Source organism: Perissodus microlepis, chromosome 7 (genome assembly GCF_051167445.1).
Source record: "Perissodus microlepis isolate ML-2025 ecotype Zambia chromosome 7, ASM5116744v1, whole genome shotgun sequence".
NCBI lineage: Eukaryota > Metazoa > Chordata > Actinopteri > Cichliformes > Cichlidae > Perissodus > Perissodus microlepis.
The window spans coordinates 6,144,794-6,167,471 of record NC_140467.1 but is presented as its reverse complement, the minus strand read 5'-3'; positions in this window follow the sequence as shown (position 1 = coordinate 6,167,471).

Below are 22,678 nucleotides of genomic sequence, written 5' to 3'. Positions count from 1 at the left end.
TCAGGGAACCCAAACTACAAGGAAGGCCACAACCATAAGGGACTACACAGAGAGGACACAATGAACAAAGAGCAACTCAGACAATATATACACAGCAGGTAATTAGGGAGTTAGGAAACACTAGGGAACACAGCTGAACTGAATCAGAGTAACAAGACATTGGGAATCAAAACTACACACAATGCACAGAAGACAAGGGACTATCAAAATAAATCAGTAAGTAACAAACACTGAGACAAGGACTAAGAAGTGAACTTGACGAAGTTAGAGTCTGTAAACAAACACAGAGACATGATTGACTGGGGAGACAGAAATGAAACACAAAATGATTACTAAAGGTTACATAACCCAATGAGAAACATAGACTGGAACCAGAGACAAACTAACATAATCGTGGACCAGAAAGATAGAAAATAAAACTCACAGGCACTAAGGAATACAGAGCTTAAACAGCAGACTATGGAGCTCAAACACACGACTCGTCTTACCTTGAATGAACCTAAAAACAGTAGCACAGAACTATAGTACTAAGATATTTTTTAAAAAATGAGAAAAACTACAAAACATCCCCAAAACTCAAAACCCTGGGTCAACGACGCAGAGACCATGACAAAACACTTATAGTTTGTACCAATTTCTTTAGCTGAATTCACAAAAAATGTCAAAGATAACACAGTCAGAAAAGAGTATTGTTACACCAACAAAGTGATTCACAAAGCACTAGTAGTCAAAAACCTGCATAGCTCAACATGATATGTAGTGCGTCCTTAAAAAGAAGAGGAAACTGGGCAACAAAAGAAGTGGCAGGTCTAAAAACCTATCTACAGCAGCCGACTAATATCTGAAAGTCACATCTTTAAGAATTAGGAAAAAAACAAACAAACAATAAAGACCTAATATAGAACCTAAGAGATGGATGGAATTATGAATTCAGATAAGTAAAGTTAGATTTTGATCCAGCATGCAATGCCATCTGGAAAGCGTTTGATTTGTAGTAGGTTCATTTTTCAGCATGAAAATGATCCTAAGCACAATGCAAATACAGTGAGAGCATACCTGGATAGAAAAGGGATGAGTTGAAAGAAGAGTGGGGAACTATTCCTGAAGACTACTGAAAAGCAAGTTTGTCTAAAAAAGTTGTGTTGAAAAATGACAGTAATCACATTAAACACTGACTGTCAAAATCATCAGAACTGTCCAAAGTCAGTATTGCCATATATACTATATTGCCCTGCATGTTTGCCGATTAAGGTTGTTGCAACCATTTCCCATAGCGAAATTTAAAGAAATCATGCATGACTCAAAACTTCTGCACAGTAGTGTAATATATTTTATGGCTCATAATATGTGTTTGATCATGAAAAAGTACAAGACCAGTAATCAGAAATTTGTTTGATTTACATTTTTTTTATATTGCCAATATATTTAGTATTATAATTTGGCGAATATTACACACCTACCCCTTCAAGCATGTTCTTGACTTGGATCAGTCAACTCCAGATGTTTTGTCAGATTTTTTGTATTACCATACCATTACAGACATATTACCATTTATTTATTTTTGTCATGAAATGATGAAGGAATATACTTCTTTTGCTTGTGAAACAGCCTGTTAGTCAGTTGCCCACCTACGTTTGAGCCTGAGGCTGTGATATCCATGGAGTTAATATAATATTTTCCTGTTAAATCCACTGAATTAAAGCTGAGAGTCTGCACTTCAATAACATCTTGATTACTGATTTTAAAATTAACTGTGGTGGTATGTGAAAAATCTGACTTGTGGTGTAATACAGAAACATTCCAAGTTCAATGTTCTGACTAAAGCTCAGTAATACTTTGTGTCACCTTGCCCTGCCACCTATCATTCTGAAGAGACAATAGACTATTATTTTCTTCGTTTTCCTTTGCTTCCTTTAACCTTGGACTAAAAGGGCAGTTTGACATAAATTTAAAGTATAGTGTGAAGTCAACTCATCTCAAAGGTTTTACTTCCATCAGATCTGTTTCATTATGGTTCTGCTGAACTTCCACCAGTGTAAAAGAAAAATAATAAAACTTGCATTTGCCACAGAATGACATGTCAATGATCATTTTCAAAATTATTTCAAAGACCATCCTTTCTCAACATATTCTGAAAAGTTGCACAATTTTAGTACCTCCCTGTTTAATATATCAAATGCATCTGTCTTGTTTAGCAAAACATCTCAAAAAAGTAATTGTGTTTTATTGTTTGAGCTGTGTCACAGCATGTGGTGTTTATATAGATGCTACATATCCATATATTTTATGTTTTGTTGCTAATAAACATGGGATAATGTAATGTTTAGAATTCATGTATTAAAGTGCTTGGCCCTTAGTTTTATAACACTGAAGTTCAGCAAACACATTTCTTTGTAGTGGATGACGTCCTGTTTAGGCACACACATAATATGCATTCACTATGTTGAGACTTGCATTAACTTTTTTCAGTGCTGCTTTTGTCTTTACTGAAATAGATGGTGAAATGTGTGCTTGTCCCTTCTTACACACAAAGAAGACGTGGGCCATTGTGCTCCAACCAATTACTCTCTCACAGCTCAATTATAAATATTCACTGAAAACATTAAATATTTAACTCTGTGTGCTAACTCAGAGCTTGAATGAAATTAAAACAAATATTAATCATTTGCGGACACCAAACTTTATTAGGCCTATAATGAATGCAAACAAAGAGCTCACCATTTTGAAAGACCTCAACCCATTTATCAACATCAATTTAAATCTGAAATGGTGTGGCATAAATGGTTTAATTTCATTGGTTTCTATTTTGCTTAGAAACTTCACCTAAAAGGGCAGTTAGACTCACTAGTAGCTGTGCAGTTGTTGACCTTCTATACCTTGCCCTTTGATGAAAATATATGACTTTCCATCATATTGCATTTAAAACTCATCTCAGCTTCGTTCTCTCTGGCTAGTGTTAATGGACCTCTTCATAGGCCATCTGTGAATCATGAGAGAGGAGATAATCCAAATGTGAGAAAATGTCATTGACTGTGGAACAGCGGTGCGTTTTATGGAAACTCTGTGAAATGTAAATTCAAGGGCTACAAAAACTGGCAATGTTTTCTGAGCATCCTTTAGGCTATAGACTGCTTTTCTTTGGAGCATGGCCGATTCATTTAGTTTGCAGTAACTGGTGAAAATGCACTATTGTTTGCCTTTCCACTATTTTTTTGTGTCTGTTTCACCTACCAGAAGGTGTGGCTGATCTTGCTTTCACTGTCTGAATTCTGGTGGAAAAATATGGTCAAACATTTATAAACATATCCACACAGATTAAAAAGCTGACCTGATTAAAATCAGGCCAATCCTGCATTCAGTGCCTGTTCACAGGCTTTTCTATGTAGACTTCCACTATAAGTCATATTCTGTTTCCTCAGTACAGATTTAGACAGAGAGGAAAACATCTCTTTTAAATGAACCCAAATTCCATGTGAAAGATCATCACAAATTTAAAAGCTGGGTCTCCAGCTATGACCAAGCAGTCCACAGTTTCTAAGCTTGAAGGCAGTGTGTTGGGAGACGAGCCAGACTAGGCATGTGGTCATTTTTCATTCCTTTGATAATATTCACCGGCATGCCATGAATTCATCTCCTGGGGTAAGACTACACCATATATCATGGAGAGGTGTCTGAGGGATAAAATTCAGAGTAAATAATCAAAATACTTTAACCTTAAACCTTTACATACTCCTAAATGAAACTGTAATAAAGAATCACATTATGTCCTACTGTTCTTATGCAGATGATACACAGTTTACCCATCATTTTCCTCAGATGATCTAAGCTCACATCACAAACTAAAGAGCTGAGCTGATGTCAATAATTCCTGAATGTCTCAAAACATTTTATGAGATTAGATATATTTAATCTCATATATAAGATTTTATGAGATGAAATTGTTACATAATATTTGATAATCCCATCAAGAAGGTCACCAGAACTGTTTCTCTCACTTAAAAAAGCCACTGTCTCAGGTTAGGTTATTATAACAGTCTATTTGCAGGATTCTCCAAATCATCAGTAGGACGGCTTTAACACATGCAAAAAGCAGCAGCCCGAGTCCTTACAGGTATGGGGAGTACTGAATGAGACTGTTTACAACCCAGTCAGAGCTCTTAGATCACAAGGTGCAGATCTTTTAAATGTTCCTATAATTAGATCCATGTATACTGAGGGTGCTTTCAGTTACTGTGGTCTTGCTGACGTGAGATCAGTTACATCCATGCCAGGTTTTAAAATCAGACTCAAAACACAGGCCTACACTCAACAGCTGTGTGTGCGTGTTTTTAAGTTTTGCTGTTTTCGCTGCCTTAAGGCATTGTAAACCTGCAGAGGTTTTATGCCTTAATCGTCTGCGTTAAGCACACTGAGTTTATGTACAATGAAACGTGCTATATTAAAAAAAATTGCCACTGACATTGCCAAAAGTTCCAGTTGTGTGAGGGTGCCATCTTGGGCCAAAGCACACTGAAAATGCAAGGTTTTATTTGCCACACAAGTATTATCTATACTCAGCACCTGGACCACACACCTGATTTTCATATTCATCCTCTTGCCTGACTTCAAAATCCCTTCATGTCCCTTACTGAAAGGCTAGACTATAATAAAAGTGTGGCTTTTTTCTACTTCATAATTTGTAGGCACATATAGTACATTAAAAAGAGCAGGCTTTCATCATTATGATATGAGAGATGACATTCCCCGGCATAACTTGGTCTAAACCTTAGAAGAGACACCAACTCATGAATAATTTTCAGGATCTGTACATAACTTGCATAGTGACTTTTTTAAATCAAATTTTAAAGTTAGCTTTCTTTTGTCTTTGTTGTTTTCTGTGACTACTAGTTTGGGAGTTATAACAGTTAAAGTCATTAAACTTATTAATGTATTCAATATGTATGAAGCTTTGCAAAAGATTTTTTAATAAGCCTATAGTATGGGTTGTAGGGAGAAATATGCAAAACTGCAAAAAATGCAGGTTGATTATTGGTTAGGAGGTGCTGACCGTAGACTTTGGTATAGTAAACGAAACAAGCCATTTATTTCAGTCTTTAAGATGCAGGGGCTGTGTCAGTCTTCTTGGGGAAATGTAGCTATTTCAAAAATGTTGATTCTTTTCTTCTTCTTCACATCCTCTAGGTTTGTTTTTTAGATACTTGGTGAGTTCAAGTGAATGCCATCTCTCCGCTTTGATCACCTAAATGTAGAAATATTGTTTTGCTTCCTCAACCACCTGAGGATCATGTTGCATGTCTGCAGTTGTCTGAGCCGAGCCTGTAGGGCAACTGTTTGTTTGGACTGTTAATCATCATTGAGCTGTAAATGGCCACTCCGTTGTGAGGGGAGTCTCAGTGAGTAATCTCACCACGCAGGACATACACAGACACAAGGTTAATGAGAGTTTGATGGAAGCATATGCCTCACACAAGGTAGTGTTATTGCAGATAATAACAGGGACAATGAGTTAATGGTGTAGGTCCAAAGGCAAACATAAACAAAACACAATCAAGAAAAATGCTTGAACAATATCGCTTTAGCTTAGCTCACTCAGTTGTCAATAACATCTGCCTAAAATGCCTGTCCAGCTGCCCAATGCAGTCATACTGCATCTGATATGAGCAATACTATAGGGCAAGCACATGCTACTGTGATGTCTCATAGCAAGCCTTGATAATCATGTTCTGTCACCTGCTCTGATACATGCATATTTGGTAGAATAAGTAGCATTACCTATTTCCACAGGATGACAGATGATGGTAAATCAAGCTTGACAGGAAAGGGCCCTTCAGCTGAATGTGATATGAGTCACTTCACTTCACTGGCTCCTAGTTTTCCATCATTTGGTGGGCTGTGTAGCTTACCTAAAGCCCAGCTGAGAGGATGCTCTGCTCATCTAAGCAGAAATTTAACAACATAATGACCAAACACTCCAGATGGACTCCATACAAGTGAGTACAACACATGTAAGCTGATAAGGAATTAATCCGGTCTTCATTTTTCTATTCTTTGGTGAAGAATACGTGTTGTTAAACCCTTGCTATTTATCCAGAGCTACATATGATGATGATAATATAAGCTAATTAAGCAGCCTTTCTGGAGACTGTTTCCTACCTTCTGGAGTTTGACCTATTAATCTTGCCACTTGTTGTTATTGTCAGCTGTCTGTGATAACCCTTGATCTCATTACCCTTTGTCAATGTTAAGCGTCCACCAGAGGTTTGTATCCATCTCCAAACCATACAATACTCATCGATCGCTATAGTTTTACTGTCCCTTCCTGTCCTTACCTTTTAATCATCTGTGCAAATGTCTCTGTCAATACTCCGGGTTGGTTTACCTTTCCCAGAATCACTGTCAGTGTAAAGTGTTTTAGCTAGAAGTAAGCAACAACTCCAGTTCACCTGTTTTTCCTGCGTTGTTAGGTTGATTTTGCCACATTAGTGAAATAGGAGTATCTTCATCAAATAAGATAATCAAGATGTTTGGGGAAAACAGGTGAACTGAGCAAATGATCTGCTGCTTTGAGAAAAAAACGGAGAAAAGATTGCTCACTACGTAGACATTTATACGTCATTGCTATCTAAAACTTATCTGTATCTGTACACTTAAATATGTTCGGTACTGAGCATAGATTATATTTGCCACTTTTAAAACTGACATTTATGCTCAGATATGCTCAGTTGTGTATAATTTCATTTATTCTATCTGAACTTTGGGGACTTGTACTGAAAGTTTTAGAACAAATTTCTACTGAAACTTCGGTTAGAGTAGGTTAAAGTACAATGACATATTTTCAATAAATTTCTTAAAAATTACTCTTGTTTGAATTGGTATTATGTCTTTTTTTCTACTATTGTACAAGTGTTAAGGGAGGAGACCAATACCCCATACCCCATAGGAACTCTTTCATGGATTTCCGTTAAGGCAATGTCAATAGTAATTACTGAGAGGGCTTATCTTTAGCCACTGGTCATTGTCTTTCACAGGAATCAGTATTACCTTCCCTTCTGCCAATTAATAGAAGCAAACACTATTATCAATTATTCAACAGGTAAAACTTGTGCCACATATCACTTGCTTTCATACCGCTCATTGAATTATAATTTATGTTAAAGACCAGATGAAATTTGTTACGGAATATTTCATATTCAAAGATTCTATTTTGGATTTCCAAGTGGGAAAATATGTTAAGAATAATTGTAAGTTGTGATAACTTCAGGATTTTTTTGATATTTTTACGGCAAGAACCAGCAAGTTACTCAGACGAGATTTTACATTGACAGCACTCTCAATCGCCCATGTAAGGCTCTGTAGCCATAGTTAACCCTGCTCTTTGCTGATTACAAACTGTTCTCGGTCCATCTTTACATTCACTCTGGACAAGTCCAGCATTTTAATATTTGCTAAAGATATGACCCGTATCTTTAAATGATATGACCCATGCTTTCCAATGAGCAAGATGCCTTAAATCCTTCAGGCTCTTGCCAAAAACTGATGATGAGTATGACAAATTTATCATAAGTTCCAGAAGGTCAGGCTAAATGAGGAATTACTCTAGGGACTTTCAAAGTGAGTGTGCCAATAGTGTTGTCACAGCTATACGTTTAGCATCTCGAGTAGTCGATTTGATTTGTAACTTTAGCAAGCTGAAGCCACATGTTTAGCGTCCAACTATGCTTACTTTTGCAGCTGTGCTAAATGATATCAGTTTAGATTATCCTATGCTGTGGCGACAGATTACATGGGAAATGTCATCTAAAGATTATTCTTTACACTTGTAATTGTGTTCTTTTTTAATTCCGTTTCACACTTTCCACATTATTAAATTGTGGAAAAAGAGTAATTATTCCAGTGTCTTAATGGCCAGAAAGATGTTGAACCTTGCTGTCAATTCCTCTTCTGAACAGTGTGATGAGGGAAAGACAGTACAGTGAAAACATGTTAATTTGCAGACAAAGTAATGCATGTTACTAGGGCAACTGTCACCACACATCAGTATCTACACTGCAGATCATTAGCTTATATAACACTTACCTGCATCATGGAGTCAAAATTATCAGCTCTGAAGTCAAGGTCCTGGATTGACTATAAGTGCTGCAGCTGCAAAAGCCAGGGGCTAATACCAAAGTTGCAAAGGCATACTTACCATTAGCTGGAAACTTCTGTAGAGATGCTGTCCATAAAAAGGAACTACAAAGGCAAAGGCAGATGCTTTAGAAGCTTTGGTTGGTACTACTGAAGGAAAATACAACTGTAAATTTAATCTCATTTCAATATCACTCAACTTTGCTGAGAAATAGGCTAAAATATGTGAAAACATACAGACAGCCCAGCAGGAGGACTTATTGTAAGATGAAATACAGAAATCACTTTTTCAGCTACCTTTGTTTATTACAGGGCACACACCATGTTTCAATCCAGTGAGATACTGTTTCCCCCCGAATGTTGCTAATATTGATACCCATGGCTCTCGCCAGTATCCTGTGAGTAAATGAAAAAGTTGCAGCCCATTTTTCATAACAGATCTGAATTACTCATCAGCTCAAAAGATAGAGCACCAGTACTGAGGAATCAAAGAGAATTATTATGAAGCACTTCTAATGCCTTCATACAGCTTCATTGCAAATCCACCACCTCACAGGACCATCAATACTTTGGAAGGTCTTCACTTTCTGCCATCTGGGAATGCAGAGTGGCCCAGTTATTCTACCTATCCATACATGACAGATTTTGACAGCTTTCCAGCACAACATGATCTTGTTATAAATGGTCTATTACAATTTAACGAGAGGACTATGTATAGAGTAATAGTTCTCTGGCTTGCTTTGGCTTCTTTGATATATCTCATTTTTAAGGCCCCACTGCATCTTCCTTGCTGAAGATGTGTTCCATCAACCTTCTTTCCTGAATCAGTCCACCTGAGAATCTTCAGAATCTCATTTTAAAACATAGATGCCAAGATCCAGCCCTAAATCATACTTCTCTCAAACTGCTTGGGTCCTCCAAGTACTCATTCTGGTCAGCGTTGAGGTGATTCATTTCTCATCTCTTTTATATGCACAGGTTTTTGCACATATTCAGATGGGAGAGACCATGGATTGTGAGAGTTGGCACCTATCTATAAAGTATGCACATCTAAACAGCTTCTTTCAGGGCACATCATAATTAAAATTGTGCAAGAAGAGTCATATGCTGAAGACTTGGCCTGTATCAAACTAGGACCCTTTCACTGATAGACACTATCACAGCCTACATCTTACTATGGGTGCTATGTTTCTTGTGCTATGTGCCACAGCATTACAAGATTATTTTCTTCTACAGGAAGTTCTCCATGTGACGTTTGATCACCAACTCTGAGAAGACTGTGTTAAAAAGTCCACATAGAGGTCATAGAACTTCTGGACATCTTGTGTGTCTTCACCACCTGTCCTTAGCCATTTAAAGTCCTGTGAAACAAATCCATTCTGACAGAGTTACAAACTTTGTGGGTGTTAAAAAAACACAATACTGACTCCACATTTGTTTAGAATCATTTGTTTCATGAATCTTTAATCCTTCACATGTACCTTGCGGTGATGCACCATGGAAAACCAGCATGTGAAGTTTACCCCAGAGAGCAAAACAAGGTTATCAAAGCAGAGATCAAAGATCAGGATGGAACAAAACTATTTCTGAGACCTGAGACAGACCTATTTCTGTTGTTACACCCCAAGTTGGACTGGGCTGTTGTGTAGCTATTTGTTGTTGTATGTTGTTAGTGGCATTAAATCATGCTAGGCGAGGCGAGGACTGTGCCAATCATGTTGTTTTTTACCTTTAGCACCCTTTTAGGGTTGATTTTGCTCTGAATGTATATAGTCGAGCCCGTTCTCACTCCCGAGGCGTAACATCCCGACGTTTTGTCACGTCCCGCGGCATTCCTGAGGCACGCGAAAGGTGACCTTCCGCGTTCTTATGGTACGCGCCGGGTTATGGATTAAATCCAGTGGAATTACGCTCCCGCGGTAATAGTCACATCACAAGAAACTGAAGTAAGCACAAAGTTGAAAATTTTACACTTGGTCCTGATGACTACTATCAGTCCACACGCATCTGCCTTCTATCTGTCATCTTTCATTACATTGCCTGTATGTATATTCTTTATTTGATAGTCTGATTTTATCCTTGAATTTTTTAACATCAGTTAAGTTTTATCTGTAACTTTAATATGTTGTCGAAGCTGCATGTTCAGAATGCAGTCACACTCACTGTTGTCACTGAAGCACCATATAATATTGATTTAGCTTATTCTATGCTATGAGTACAGAGTTCAGAAGGGAATGTAATTTCAAAATTATGCTTTACGTTTGCATCTGTGTAATATTTCTATTTCAATTTCACACTTTCTACATTATTACACCTGTGGACAGAAAGCAACTCTCTTCAGTGTCTTAAAGGAAGAAAGGTGTTGAACCTTGCTGCCAGTTCCTCTTCTGAACACCATATCCTTTCTGATTATAAGAATAGAGTAGGATAGTAATTTGACATTGCCTTACTGATGCTACCACAGTGCTGAGTTTTCACCTGGCACCATAAATTCTATGTGCTTTGGTACAATAAGACTCCATAAATATTTTTTAAAAAGACTTAATGAAATGCAATCATTTGAGAAAGCCACAACAGTCATTTTTCTTTTTTCAGATTAATTTATTGAAAAGATATTCTTTTCCCCTCTGAGTAACCGGTGAAACAAAGTAAATGTGTCAGCACCTTTTGAGATAGTTGCCTGATGTAAATATATAATTAAAGAAACACTACTTGACTGCCACTAACTCCCCTGGGGCCAGCATTAATTCCGGAGATCAATGCTTTCAACACAGATATGCAGAGCACAGCAATCCATCTGTCAGATCAGCCACCTTGTAACTCTACGGGGAGAGGAACCGTTGATAATTACCTCTACCCGCTAACATAATACAGATATTTTCTGGGGAAATTCATTGTTGTTGTACCTATTGCTTGACAGCTGCTGGTAACTTAGCTGACAAAGAAAATGCTGTTGTAATGAATTCCTTTATGTTAAACATAAACGGATCATGTTATTACTCTTCTCCTGACTCTGACTGTGCTGCTTTTAGCAGTACTTGGATGTCCAAGTGTTTTGTTATCCTGTGAATGAATCTCAGTGTTGGGTGTTACCATAGACCAGCGGTCCCCAACCTTTTTTGTGCCATGGACCGGTTTATGCCCGACAATATTTTCACGGACCGGCCTTTAAGGTGTCGCGGATAAATACAACAAAATAAAACTAGTACCGGTTCCGAAAAAAAGAAGATTTATTCATAACCAGAGATGGGCAGTAACGCGTTACTTGTAACGCATTACTGTAATCTGATTACTTTTTAAACGAGTAGGGTAAGGGATTACTATCGCAAAAACGGTAATTAGATTACCGTTACTTTCCTGTAGGAACGCTGCGTTACTGCGTTACTAAAACCGTGATTTTTTTGCGAGAGTGTCTCATGACAGTGATGTAAGCGAGTGCGACGTTCGTGACAACAGCTGTGTGCAGATCAACAATGGATAATATATCGAGTGTGGGAGAGAGTATGAGCGTGCAGCATTTAAAGCGTGGAAGTACTGACCTTACTTTGAGTTTGATTCCATAAAAAGTGACAAAAACATTAGTGTCCGTTGTGCGTGGGAAGAAAACTTCTTTTTACAGCGAAAAAAAACCCCTAAACAAGCACCGAGTGCGCAACGACGTAATGGGAAATTCACAGAGAAACTCGCGGATTCTTCCACTGACCGCTGCGGAAACACCTGCACCAGGGTAAACCTCCGCCTACCCTACTCCTGCTTTACAGGTGAAAATAGAGCAACAGGACCGCTAGTCTTTGACTTTATTTATTTTCTGCTGTGTTTTACTTGCATCTATTTGAAAGACTGAGTGTAAACACAAAAAATATTTTATTTTATGTGCTGGAATGTGCAGAAAATAGGTTTAAATGTTAAACTAATTTCTTCAAGTCAGAGAATGTTGCATATAATTTAATTTTTACTTGATGCATAAAGTTAAAAGATTAAAACTGATAAAACAAGTTAAAAAAAAGAGACTTTTCCATTTGATTACATTTTGTATGATGGATTATGCAGAAAAAGTACAATTGGGCTGAAAGATCTATCGCTTTATTACCTATTCAGGTTGTAAATCGTGTTTTTAAAAAGTAACTAAGTAACTAAGTAATTAATTACTTTTGAAAATAAGTAATCAGTAAAGTAACGGGATTACTTTTTGGGGGAAGTAATCAGTAATTAGTTACTGATTACTTTTTTCAAGTAACTTGACCAACACTGTTCATAACACACGTGAAAAGACCCAGGAAAACCGAGTTAATGATAAAAACAATAACAAAATAACGCTGAAAACCGATAAAAACCCTGAAAACCATACATTTCACACCTGAGCCTCAACTCTCACGGCCCGGTACCAAACGACTCACGGACCAGGACCGGTCCAAGGCCCGGGGGTTGGGGACCGCTGCCATAGACCATAAGATATATACTCTTTCTGACGGCCAGCCAGAGCTCCTTTGAGAAATTCTATTAAGTGTCCCTATTTGCATTATCATTTTAATATGTCAGCAAATACTATAAGTTTTTTGGTTCTTTCAAATGCAGTATCATGTTTACAAAATGTGGTCTCATTTAGTTGAAAAGGGCAAATAGAGTGGCTTTTTTTTTTTGAATGGCAAGTTGCTTCTGTATAAGTGTTAAGTGTCACTTCTTAGAGTAGTGACTTTTCAAATGATGAAGGCTTGGTGTTGCTTTTTATGCTGAAAACACAACCAAGTGTACAGGAAAAGCTGAAACATAAAGTGTAATGATTAAACACAGACATATTATTAAATATTGCTTGGTTGCATCCTGTGAGGTTCTCTTGTTGGTGTAACTCCTCAACCGCAAACACAGTACAACAGAGCGCGTGAAGGAAAAATTACAGTTTATTCTTCAAACAAAAACCCCAAAGGTCTAACAAGGAGTATCACGTCTCTTCAGTGAGTAATAGCCACAGTGTAAGTGGAGTCTATTATCTCAGTCTGCTACATGAAAAAAACTCCTGAGCAGTCTTCATTATTCTTTTGCTGCAATTTAACATATTTGGGAAGTCTGTTGTGGGAGTTATTTGTTCATTTGTTTTTTCATTTTTTCACCGGGAATTTTCAAAGCCAAATGGTGATGGGAACTGCCGAGAAGTACGGGACAATTATGGTTAACTAATAGACAAGGGTGTACCAAAGCGTGAAGGAGCTCCATTGGCGCTGATTGCCCTCTGAAAAACCTTTATATCTACTGCCATTGTGAAACTGATGAACTATGTTTGCACCAATGATTGGACAATAGGGCAGTGAGAGAAACTGGGGCCTTGATTTGAATATGTAGCATCAGCTGGAAGGAACTCAGCTCTTTCACTGTTTGAGTGAGGAAAAGTGGTCTCCATTGTCTTGACATCATCATCACTTCGTGTGTTGCATCTACTGGAGTAGAACTGGGGTCACCGTAAGCAGTAATAACAATGACCATAGCTCAACGGATTGGGACAGTTAAAATAGAATTGCTGCAATCTTACATTGGTTGAATGGATGAGTGGATGGATTCTGATGTATAAAAGAATAAAAGTTAGAAAATAATTCATTTCAAATATATGCCAGATAAGTAAATTACTTATATGAGCAGAAATTGCTCCTTATTAAGAGGACATGGACAGAAGCCTAGCATTTTATTGTTACATTCTTGTTTTCTCATAAAAAAAAAATCTCAAAGTCATGAGATGTGCTCCACCTCCTTAAAAAATGTTCTTCAGTTCTTTTGTCGTATCTCTCAGACAAATTCACATCAAAAGACATGATGCGTAAGTCCACATAAAGAGGCAACCATGTATTATTTATTTTTCTGTCCTCTTATCATCAAGATAATTGAAGAGTTTGTGATTAATGATTTTAGGATCGGTATTATGTTGCATTAATTTTTTGCAAACATACATAAAGTGATTATATTAATGTCTTACATTGTAATGCTTTATCACCAACACTCCCATTAGGGAAATGATTACCACTGTTCAATTCAGACACAATGTGTGGCGGCTCTGTGTCCATGAGGATGTGAACAAAACTGGAAAGGAGAAAATTGTTTTCTCTCTGACAGGGTTTAAAAGGAACAGGCATGTCAGAAACAGTATAGATTCGCTGTTAAATGCTAAGAGCAGCCAGCTAATTTGTATTCTTGTAACCATGGGACCAAAACACTGTGTGATGAAAAGAGTGCTGGTGATTAACTTATATATGACATTACCCATCATTTTTTAGGTTCCCAAAGAGATTCTGATAGCATTATAGAACTACAAAGTTATGTTTTAACAGTGATCAGTGATGCAAATGTTAGTAGAAACCCCAAAATAAAGAACAGGAAACGGTGGAACAAATTACCACAAACACTCTTTCTGTGATTCAGGTTAAAAAAGTTCCAATACAGGCCCTGAGCAAAAGTGTGTCGCTATCAGCACCTTGGCTCACATTCTGCTGATGCACTCACACAGACTCGGGTACTGATAATAGGTTAAAGTAGTTCATTTTTCTAATTCTCATACCTTTGAATATCATTTCCATATATAATCTTCATCAAATGACCAGCTCTTCCACTTGAGCAGACACTAGTTTCAGCAGACATTTAAATTAAATTCCAAGGCCACCACTTTTACTCCTTCAGACCGAAGCTCCACTATAAAGTGGGGAGTATGATTGTGTTTGGGTTAGGGACGAGTGTTAAATCACTCCAAAAACCTCATTGTCCCTGGTCTCGTCTACAGTCTGGGTCATGTTCTTTACAGTCTAGGTGATGCAACACCTGACCTCAGATCAGACTGGCTATAAACTGAAAGAGAAGCATTTTCACTTGCTGCCAACAGATGCTGTATTTTGGCAGTGGAATTACTATTCAGACTGAGCTGTTGGATCTCACACAGTTGTTTTGAAGTCTACTGACAGGAGCAGAGCAAAAGTATTTCTGTTGCACAACTGTTATTAGCATTTCCAAAATGAGACTGGGGGGGGATCAATATACAACTCCTATAAAAATATTTTTTTGCAAGCAAAATGACTTGAACAGGAAATTTTCACTTACTAGCTTTCTTAAAGCAAGAAAAAAATCCAGTGTCAAGGAAGCCAGAGATTCTCACTGTGTAGTAAAATGTCCTTGCATTTTGTTTTTCAGCACTATTAAAATCACCTTGAGCGTTGAAATAGTAAAGTGGTGACTCACTCTTGACAGACAATAAGACATCTTCTCAACTTAATTTGTACAGTTAGGAGAGTATCACTTAGCACTCTGCTATCAGTGCTGACACGAGGATCATCCTCAACCCTGTAAGACGCAGCACTCAACGTCAGCTTCACTAAGCTATCATGAAAGTAAATAAGGCATGACATTAGAAATGGAAATGTAAACAGAATAGAATAAACATAGAATAACTCAGACTAAACAAGCATAACATTTTAACTGATGTTCATAACCTTTAGCTTCCCTCACACACACACTATAATATTGTTTTTAATATAGGTGATCCTGACAAATGTGCGTACACTTGTGCTACAACTAGAAACAAGATTTTCTTCAGGGTCTATTAGAAAAACAAAAGTACATCATGATGATATTATCGCCAGTGGATTTCTGCTCTGCTTTTGTTTATGATCACATAAAGCTGGCAACATCAGTGTAATGGGTGTAATCTGCAAAAAAAACCTTAAACTGCCATGATTTAAGATATTTTGTTTATTTTACATAGATATTAGATTTCATTTTGCATTTAAATAGATTACATCAGCAGATGTTGGCGTCAACAAGAATATTTCAGGTCACATAATAAAATAAGCACAAGGAACCCATCTTTGTACACCACATAGCTTGACATGTTCCATTAAATCTCACATGAATGATATATGAGTCAGTGAGAAAGGGGCGACTGTGATGAGGAGGTGTGTAACTGGTGAATGCTGCTCTGTGCATTCTACACTGCCAGAAATCTCTCCATGGCCTCATTTATTCAAAGAACTATTTCATTCTTACTTTCGCACATCTTCTCTTTATCACTGTGCCAATTTTTCTGTCTCTGTATAAACTTTTTATACACCTGATGTTTACCTTCAGAATTTCTTTGGCTCCAATTCAAGATGTGCTTAAAAATGATAAATGGGAACTCAGGTAAGCCACCTCCTGCTACTACATATGCATGCGGTCTTAACGACCTTTGCCCTTTTTAAGAAATGTGCTTAAAAAGTACTTCCAAAGAGCCCTCCTCACATTCGGAGTATAATGTGTTTGACGGCATATTTATTTGTCCTTGCTCATATTATTAAAATAGTAAGAGATATTAGTCATTTTGAAAATAGGTAACTGCTGCAATCATTACATTCATAATTCAAAGTTGAACCATTGTAAATGTAATTAATGTATACATACAAACAGTGATAAATCACTGTATTAGAATCACTGAAGCAAAGCTCTTCTAGGAAAACCTGACATTCATGTAGATGTTACTTTATCCACCTTACATTGCTGCAGTCTCCAGAATCTCCAGATGACAAATGGATTCAAAGTGATGAAATACAATCATGTGTCAACCACACTTTATGTCAGGAAAGTATTCACAGTGTTTCCACATTTTGTGCTCATGTTACAGCCTTTTTCCAGAATAGTTAAATTTATTGTTCGCCTCAAAATTCTGCACACAGTATTTCATAATGACAAAGTGAAAAAAATGACTCGAAATTCTCGCCAAATTTATTGAAAATAAAAAAAAGCAAGAATATAACATGTTTGTAAGTAGTCCATGCCTTTGCTGCGATGCTCAAAATTGAGCTCAGGTGCATCCTGTTTCCACTTAGAATCTCTCAGACATTTGTGCAACTTGATTGGAGTTAACCTGATTAACCTGTTATCACTGGTATATTTTTAATACATGTGCAAGAATTTCAAGCAAACTTTTTTTTTCACTTTGTCATTACAGGATATTGTGTGTGGAGTTTTGGGGTGAAAAATGAAATTAAGGCATTTTGGTATAAGGCATTCGATGTGAAGCCCTGTGAACTTTTCAAATGCATTACACACACTCACCAGGCACTTTATTACCTGCATCTTGCTATTACCAGGTTGGACCACCTTTTGGTTTTACACCTGTCTTAAATCTCATGGCACAGCAAGGTGCTGGAAACATTCTTCAGAGACAAGTCAGATCAGGCAACTTTTCCAATCTTTTATTAACCAATTTTGGTGAGCTTGTGCAAATTCAAGCCTCAGTTTCCTGTTCTCAGATGACAAGGTGTGATATTCTCCTGCCCTACTGCAAATCTTGTTTTCCTTGCTTTCCTATCAGACTGAAGTCCTTCTCCTCTGATTACCAACATCAACAAGGCATTTTCACTCAGAGAACTGCTGGATATTTATCTGTTTCTTACCATTCTCTGTAAACCCTAGAGATGGTTGTGCAGGAAAATCCCAATAAATTACCCACCCCATGTGACTCCAATAACCATGCCACATTTAAATTCACTTAAACCACTTTTCTTCCCCATTCTGAATGTTTGGACTTTAGCCAGCTGTCTTGACCAAGTCTGCATGTCTAAATGCATTGAGTAGCAGGTAAATGGCTGATTAGATTTGCACTAACAAGCAGCTGACAGGGTTCACCTGATAAAGTAGCCAGTCGGTGTAAATCATGATGTGTAATGCAGGTGGGATACAGGTATTACTGTATAAATATGAAACCAATACTGGTAAGAAAATAAAAAGAGAGCTGTTTATTTAGACAGTCGTTAGATTTAGTGTCATTAACACAGATTTGTAGTTGCGTTTATGGTTACTTGATAGATAGAAGTCAAATATTCAGTCTTCTTTTGGATCTTGCCTTGTTTATATTCATTAACTACTCTGCTTTTGGCCCTTGTATGTCTGTGTTGACCAGCTACTCACACTGAGGCTGAATAATAGGGGTTTGAGCTATTTTTGCTGAAAACAGCTGTCTACTGTGGGTGGAAGCAAGATTGATGAGGGTGATGAGAGGGGACCACAACAGGTGATAATTATAAGTGGGTACATTGCTACAAGCAACCCCTTTCACAATTTAAATAGTTGCTTGATCCATGGTCAATATAATAACGATGAATTCCACATTTTTTTAATTTACACCCAACATAAATTTTACTTCTAAGTGTGTGAAATTAAAGTTGGTTAAATGATTCTGTTGTAAAATCATGCTGTTAAAGGTCAGTGCAAGACATTTTAAACTGTACAAACTTTATTTAATTCTAGAGGTTGGCATGCACCTACGATATGTATAAGTCTGTTTCAGAGGCTACTGCAGTGCACAGTGCCAGAGGGTGTCTCAGTGACCCAGTCCCTCCAGAGTGCACTGGCCTAGCCTTGTCCTCCTGTCCTTTATAACAATGGGAAGGGTAATGGCCTCCCCAAGGCCTCCTCATTCAGCCTGATTGCACTGCCAGCATCAGGCCAGCCATGCCATAAAACAATTAGCTCCATTTATCAACCTTATATCCACTATCTATGGAAGGGGAAAGTGAAGGTGGGAAAATAAGGTAAAGGGAGAGAGGAGACTACTAAGATAGAAGATATTTCAAACTGGCACAGAGTTTAATGGAGAAGACAAATATCAGTTCTCATTTTGTTTGTTTTATGTTTTAACTGCTTAATAATTCTGCTTCAAAGTGACACCATGTCTGCTTTGATAAGAAAATCTTCAAATGCTTTTGACAGCTAATTAAATCGTGCTAAATGAGTGTCACATTAACATGCCTTCACCTACGAACAAAGAAACCCCCAAACAAAAATAAATCTTCACTAAATGATAGAGATGTTTAGATAAAATCGCTTGTGTATCTTTGGTATCTGTCCATGATATTTTTATTTGTATAGGCAAAATCTTCCAACATACCTTATCTAAAGGAGGGATGAGTAGAAGATTGGCTGGAGTATGAAAAGCTATCAGTGGGAGAGGACAGTCTCAGAATTGGATTAATAAAAAGACCCCCAAAGACCTAGAGGAAAAAAAGGCTTTCAGATTTTGACCTTTTGACATTTATTTATTTATTTTTTATCTTATATTCCTTGTATTAGATTTGTTCCTCATCACTGAATGATAGGATGTAATGTAACAATATTGGTTTGATTTTCATTATTATAAAAATGTATTTTTATTACATTAACATTAAAGTAGTTTGATGAAGGAAAGACATCTGAACACTAAAACACTGTTTTAACAAATAACAGTTGAGCTTTTTGATTTAACTGCATTGTGCACACCTAAAAGTCACCTAAGGCAGACTGTTACACCATGTAACACTAACAGTGATCATACATGGTATGGCAGAGCCAGAAACATTGTTACTTAGAGTTGTGGCAGGGGAGTTATACTTAGCACTGTCAGGAGGTCAAAGCTCAGAGTAGGACGTACAAGCTTGATAGACTGCCTGATCTTGAAGATTTTGTCCAGTATATTTGAATCCAAGGGCGATCGATTTGTGCAATGAGCATAGATAAGCTTTCACGCTAAAGAATGCTTTCAGTTTTAAGGCTACCTTCAGAGATGAGTATCTCCCTTTGGGTTGTGTTCTCTGACAATTTCTTCAAAAGCTGGTTGCCTGTTTACAATTTGATGTAGTCACAGCAACTCCAGTCTCGGTGGTTGTGGCTGGTGTTGACCTGTTTTCATGTTGCAGGTTAAAAATGATTTCAACCCAATTTCAGTAGAGTTGAAATTGAATTGAAAGAGTGGTGGAGTTTAATCTACTTTTAGTCAATATATTATTAATTAGACCTCTGTTTAAGAGAGTGCAACAAGACTGTCTCAATCTGTTGAGACCACAGAAAGCCTGTGTAGGCGAACAGATGATTCGCTTCACAGGGTGGTGTCCTGCATAGCAGCTAATGCCAGGGAAACCAAATTACACAACTTCAGAGCTTACACAATATTTGTTATTCATAAAGGAGGGTGGATGCCATCACTTTGTTCCTACTCGGCCTCCTCGAAAGCTGATATCTACTCCTCCGAGATGTCACCTTCCTGCTCTGATGTTTGAACTTCTTCCTCCACCTCATCCCCTGAACACTCTAAGTCTGACTCCCCCTCCACAGTTCTGAATAAAATTAGTTCTGCCTCCTTCTGTTTCCTGAAATATGGTCATAGGTTCAAAATGGGAGGTACTAAGTCCTGTTGTCACTATGAATAGGAAGGACACTAAATAAAAGTTTTATTTTGAAAGGGTTAAAATCATTGTATATTTGTGAATTCTTACTAAACCACATTTAAGACTCACATTGATGAAACTATTTGATTTTTAACAACAGAAACATAACATCTATAAAAAAAAAAAATGTATCACTTAACCTCCTGTGTAGCTATAAAATGTGAGAGCTGCAATGCTTGCCTATTTGAAATGAAAGTTAATGTGTCCTTTTAACCACACCCCCACAAATATGGCATCACTGGAAAGCCCAGGACATCGTCTTGGCAGTACAGAAGGAATCAGATAAATTGCATAAGCAGTGTTTGATGTACAGTCCTACCACAGATGAATAAAAATGAACTGCTGGGTCTTAGGAGGGTAAAGACATGTGCTTGCCCTTGGACCACATAAACACAGTAAACTTACATCTGAGTCTCCTGAAATATTCTTTCTGCGCTGAGGGAATCTAACTTAAAAGAAACAAACTTCTCTATCATATATCAAATTCTCTTTTCAAAGACTATAGCTACACTTACTGGAATACCGCATAATTAAAATTGTATAACCTGACACAAGGATGGCAGTCTGAAATAATGACTAAAATGAAATGCTGTATTTACGAACTCATTATCAATCCACCAGCTTTAAATTCAATGCTTTCGTATTGGATTTTACACAATATATATCCTAATAACGATGCCATTAGGAGGTTAAATGTTTAAAATTCTATGATGCATGTGTGAATATGCAGGTGTAGCAGACCTTAACAATATGTGTGGTTGCAAATAAAATTATGGTCAAATAGCGGGACAGAAAGTGTAAATAAAAATAAACATGCCACCAAAGATGAATCGTAGCTTGAACCACCTTTTCATGGGCCCCCCTAGAGAGATGTATGATGCAGCTGTTAAAAACTGAAGGAGAGTAGTAGTGTGTGAGGTTTTTTATCCCTTTTCCTTCATTCCTCTTTTTTATTAGATTGCACCTGTATATTCTTTGAGCAAGTGTCCGGTTCACCAAAGCATCTGTCTTGTGTAGCACATCTCTATTAAATAGCTGCTGGACAATAAGAAGAATATTGTACTAAGAAAGATGCTGGTACGTGCACATAATTAAACATGAGACCCATTGCCTTTAACAACAACCCAAATGCCGCTGTTCTTTACCAACAGAGGTGGGAGTGAGGTGAAATAATTGCCAACACGTGTAATATTAGAAAGCTGACTCTTCTCTAGACACTTATATCATGTTAGCATGTGTAGGGTGGTAATCACCCCACAGCAGAAATAGCAACTCATTACAAGAGTCATATGAGGGCACAAGGTCTCTGGAAACACACCCATTTGCTCTGCCCCCATAATCCTTAGCTCACCGTTGATGTTGGCAAGAAAGTAGTATATCTCTGGCCTTAAATCATGCCCTCTACCCCTCAAAGTCTTTAATTAAGTCCTGATCATCCTGTCCTCGATCCCCAGTAGAAGTGTGTTTAATTTCCTGCTGTCATATCACCTACCCTTTTGGATATATTATTAATCAAGCCTCTCCACTCCACTGTGTTTCTAGGGGCTGGAAGTTTGCTGCTACAGGTTGACTGCTGATTTCAGTCCAATCGGCTCAACCATTAAGGACAGCTTAAACCCATAATTCCTCTAGATATTACTCTCAGGTTCAAATGTCAACATTTAGATAAGCGCCCGAGTGATTCGATGCCCCCTGTGGATGAGGGATGAAGCCCTAAATGCCTATTGTCGTGCATCTGTGGTTTCATTAGTGGTGGTTTTAAAGTATTCCCAATGCAGTGCAATACGAGAGAAAAAGATTGGCCAGCATGAGCATATGTTTAGTTCAGGTACCCAAAGCCCAAAAGGCATCTACAGTCCTCCCACTATTAGGTGGCTGTAACTCACGTGGTATAGCAGCGCATCTGATAATAAGAAGGTTGGTGGTTCGATCCCCATGTACTCTAGTCTGCGTCCTAAATATCCTTGAGGCCAGGTACTAAATCCAAGTTGCTCTCCGATGCATCCATCGGAAGGTAAGATAGAAAAGAATACATGCGTGAATCAGGCAAATTGTGTAAATCACTTTGAGTACTCAGGTAGAGTAGAAAAGCGCCTCTATAAGTACCGGTCCATTTAACATAACTTTTTAGATGATGAGTCAAGAGAAAACTAGAACAACCTGTTCTCTGAGGTCTCTTTCTTACATAAATTGCTGTGAGTGAATCCCAATGATTTTTTTCTTCTTTCTATTTTATTTCAACAACACTGCAAAAGTATCTTGTCTGGTCAGAGAACCAATCGAGTGTGGCAGCTGGCTACCCACTACAGTGACAAGCACAGAATGAAAAACACTCTAGACCA